Source organism: Dermacentor albipictus, chromosome 2 (genome assembly GCF_038994185.2).
Source record: "Dermacentor albipictus isolate Rhodes 1998 colony chromosome 2, USDA_Dalb.pri_finalv2, whole genome shotgun sequence".
In the NCBI taxonomy this organism is placed as follows: Eukaryota; Metazoa; Arthropoda; class Arachnida; order Ixodida; family Ixodidae; genus Dermacentor; species Dermacentor albipictus.
Genome location: NC_091822.1, coordinates 184,145,409 through 184,150,077, shown reverse-complemented (window position 1 = coordinate 184,150,077; position 4,669 = coordinate 184,145,409).

The window sequence follows — 4,669 nt, the reverse complement described above, 5'->3', positions numbered from 1 at the left end:
TTGGTGAATATTTTGCATTTCTATATGTTTTGGTTGATTTCCTTTGGCCGGTCTAAAGTGCACCATGACTTTACGGACACATTGTACGTAGTCGTGAACCACACGGAGGTGTAATCTTGTGACGTACTTTCGGCGCAGCATCATCACGCTCTGATAATAAATAACGTTGTTTTCGTGGCCTAATGCCTTTTGTGGAGAATATATATCACAATTAAGCTCCTGAAGCTCATTTTGGCGAAAATTAGCCTGTCATAACGCAGCGTAAGAGGGACATGCTACGCCCGGAAACACGCCTTAAATACGCTTCACGTGGTTGCAGATTTACATGCACTTTGCCTTTGCACTAAAGGGAACCGGCTCTCAGCTACGAGCGATTTCAGTAACAAACTTCAGCTGCTGTCGACTGTAGGACAGGGGCAGGGAACTGTGGAGGCCAATATCAGGGAGCGCGCATTCCCAATTTCGGTATCTTTCTTTCTCTCAACCAGTTCCCTGTAGGCGCCGACGCCGCGTGTAAGCAGCCGCCCGCCGCCGTGCCTTTAGCGTGCGGTGCAACGCTATCGTCACCCAGCGCGCTCGCTAAGCGGCAGACACCGAGCGCTCGGCGCCGTCGGTTTGTGAGGTTTCACACAGGGCGGAGAAAGGAAGAGAGAAATGGCCGTCATTAAGTGGCGATATGTTAATTTCTCGTCGGCTTCCGCGGACAACGACAAGAGTCGAGAGAGAGAGATTAAGGAGAAGGCAAGGAGATGCAGGTATGGGGAGGCGGAGGAGAACGGGAGCGAATGCTTCGCGAGAGGCTGAGGCGAAGGCGAGCAATGGAGGGCCAACAAGCCATGCAGGCTTCAAGTGGCAAGCCCAGCGCCGGCCGAAAAGGTGTGGTGGCGTGTGTCTGTGCGCGCGGCCGTCAGTCCGATGCGGTGCTCGCCAAACCGGAACGCCCAGAAGCAGCAGCAGCAAGCGAGCGGCGCTAGCCAGCGGGCAGCGAGAAGCTTGCGCGTGCTCGCTCATAACGAGGAATCGTATGGCCGCCGCCGGTGGGGGGGGGGGGGGGGGGGTGCCTCCCCTCTCTCTACATACATTCGCGATGAGCGTGGCGTCATGCGCTCTCGCTGCTCTCTCGCGCAGCCTAGCGGCCGCATAGAGAGCAGCTGCTGGTGCTGCTGCTGCCATGGTGCTTGAAGTTGCGTCTGCCGCTCTTAAGGGCGGTGCGCGGTCGAGTACGATGCGAATAAAAAAAGGTATAGACAAGGATGGGGAGGGTGAGGCACGCTTGACGAAGCATCCGCCTTCCTCCTTGGTCGCCGTCGGCTTCTTCTCTCCTTCCTCAGTAGGCACGCCTCGGCTCGTCCATTGCGGATGCGAAGACGCAGGAGGTGCGCAGACGGGGAGGTGTGCAGTGCCTTACGCGGTCCCGTCGGCGCTTGCTCATTGGTCGCCGTCTCCTCGCCGTACGTCAGGGTGCGTGCACGCTGGACCGACGACCAGAAACGCACTTCGTTGCAAATTCGTTGTTGCGCGACTCCTGCTCCTGGCGTCGGGAGGAAGAGAGAGAGAGAGGGAGAGAGTCGCCCTTTTTTGGGACGGCGAGGAGCCACACATGGCAGGCTTGTTTAAAGAGCGTTGTAGATCCGTTCCATCCTTTCGGTTGGGATTTCTTTTGTCTTGTCCGCACCTCTCTCGCTTATGCCTCTGCACCTATGTACCTATAGGAGACTGCCAGAATTGTCCTGTTTTTTTTAATTTTTATTTTATTTTCTAGCAACCACGTCACACCTCCTTTCCAAAGCATGCACACCTGCTGTGCTGTTCTTTCCTTCACGGATTTGTTTGCGCGTAGCCTGACTTGTGTTGTCACTCGCCCTCGCACGTATACTTCCCTTGGCCAGCAGTATCGGTCTGTTAAGCGGAACTATAAGCATCTGCGCCGCCATTTTCTTATTCTTCATTACACCATCTTTCACGGTATCTTTTTTTTTTATTGTCCTTCAAGGGACTGAGGTGTTGCAGCACGCCTGACCGCCGACAGTGGGCGACGAGTGGGAGTGTGTGCACGCGCGCGGCCATTTCTTTCCTTCGTTCCTTCTTTCTTTTTTTTTTTCCCCGCAGCTTGCAGTAATAGCAGCTCGCGGGGCTTCTGTTGTGCGCCTAGCCGTGGAGCGAGCTCGCTTGCTCGTCAGACGGCCGTTGCGCCGTGCCACCTCTCTCCGCAGCCTACCACACTCCCCTCGCAGTCACAGTAGCAGCAGCAGCTGCCTTTTATCCTCCGGATCGCTTTCATTGTCTCCTTTTGGCTCATGATGTCTTTTGGAGGGAGGGGGGGGGGGGGGGGTCTCGTTGTTTCGCACGTGGATCCGTGGTCACCGTCCTTTGCCGTCGCCGACGGCAGCCCGGCGGGGCCCCCTTTCTTTCCTCCCCCGTATCCAGTTTCGGCCGCCCTGTGCCTGTCGCAAGCGCAGGGTGCTACCGAGGTTTGACCGCCCTCGTGGTGCCAAACGCGGCGGGAAACGAAGGTGCACTGACCCGCGTTGTTGCTTGTTCTATATGTGACTCTTGATGTGTAGCTCTGGGGTGCCCTGTCTGCCGGTTGTCGGAGGACGGCAGAGCTCTGCGTTATAATCGTGAAAACCACGCGGCGTTGTGGACGCCACGAAGCGAGCAGGGAAGAGTGGAAAAGACTCGCTCTTTAATGAGCTTTGCCTGGCGGCATCGCTTACGGCAGGCTGCTTCATGCGAAAGCGATGAAATATGCAGCGACACTTGCACACAAAGCACTCCGCATATTCGCACAACGTACGCAGACATGCAGTTCCAAAGCTAATTAGAACCGTGTCCCGTGGGGAAGTTTCAGGGTACTGCGAGACAAGCTTGTGAGCTTTAGTGCGTTGTTTGGAATGCGCTTGTACTACGCATTCGTATACTGTCACCGCAAGTTAGGACTCGCGAATTACCGTCAGTATACACTGCGGCGTTCGTGCTGATCGTTTTCTTCTTCTTTCTTTCCTTTTTTTTTCTTCGGCTGCTTTTGCGTAAGTTCGCAATGTCGTCTGCTTCTGCTGCGGAGGAGAGAAACGACCGAGCAGCCTATTGTGTTCACCATGTGCAACAGTAAGTTAGCTATAAGCTTGGTTGGACTTTATAACAGCAGAGCGAGCGATGTTTGAGCGACACAGGTCGCGGCAGTGAACTGGCTGTCCGGACACGAATGTGTCCTCCTTCACGTCGCACTGCCTATTGTCATCGTGATTGTCAATACTCTTCTTTTTCTCACCTTCCCCATCCCTAGTAGAAGGCCAGAAGAATTTCAATTCACCAGGGCCTGTCCTTAGCGTCGCTTCGCACCGCAGCGTTCCACCACGTCTCAGAACCAACTCGACCACAAAGACACATTATCAGAATTTCATCCCTTTGCTTCGTCTCAAGTAAGTTTTCCTCTTGCAACTGCGCTGGACATTTCTATGTACCTACAGAGCAATAACCCTCCTGTTCACTTTACTATATACTTACTTTCCTTCCATTCTCTTCGGGAGCTGCAGCCAATAGCTAATCGGTGTTCTTATGTAGTTTGTGTTCACGGAGTCGTTGCTTGTATAGCGGCGACTTTAATTGCCGGTGCCCCGGGTTTATTGTACTTAGTTGCATATCCGAGGGAGTAGATTACTTGCCTAAGAGCCTGACGCTTACGACGAATTTTCTTTCAAAACGGCGAGCGTTACACGTTGCAGCAATGCGAGCACAATTGAAGGCAATTAAAAGCGGTATACGGCGAGTGAAGCGGTATAAAGCCTTTGTAAAGTCCGTATAACCACGGAGCGCCGTATTGTCGCGGTTGCATATAATTATCTGCTTGAAAAAGCTCCGGGTACCACCCTTCTTGCTCGCCGAGAGAATACGTAATATAGTACGTCTGGCACGGGCTCCACTTAAAACGTTTGTCTGCGGATTCAAAACGCAAACATTTGAACAGCGCACATTTCCGAGGACTTCGCGAGCAATTAGTCTGAAATTACCAAACGGAAAAACGAGGAAAAACGTGCCACAGGGACCGTCACGTGTTGTTAAGCGCTCCAAACAGCGGGAGTGATAAAAGCCTCGTGGCTTGAGAGGTCGACGCACACTGCGGCCGCCATTTACATCGCACGGCGCGGCCGCATAACAGACGGCCTCTCGTAGAAATAAAAGAGGGGTGAAGCAGAAGCGGGGGGGCAAGCGTCACGTACGCCGTACGCGGCGTACCCTGCGTACCCTCGCTGCAAGCGCCAACGACGCAACGTGCCTCGCTTCGCTGCGCCCATTGGCTTGCAGCGTCAGGCGCCGTGAGTGGCCATTCGCGCTCACGGTGCGCGAACAACACAGGGGCACGTACACGTATATGGCCAGGAAACAGGCGGGCAGGCAGGCAGGTTGGTAGGCAGTCGAGGGAAGAGGTCAGGTCTATTGGACCCAGCAGGCTGGCCTGCCTGTCGGCCAGCTCCGCCACCGGCTCACTCTGCGTACTGCAGGTTTCACGCGCGTGTATACCGCGAGGCCTGGCTCCGTCTGCGCTGTCCAGGCGAGCAGTTCAGTCTAGGTTCAGTGCATGCCGAACCGGGCGAGCGAGCGAGTGCGAGCTCTTGATTAATGGGCGCTGGGGTGAGCATGATTGCGGGACGACGCTTCTTTCGTCTGC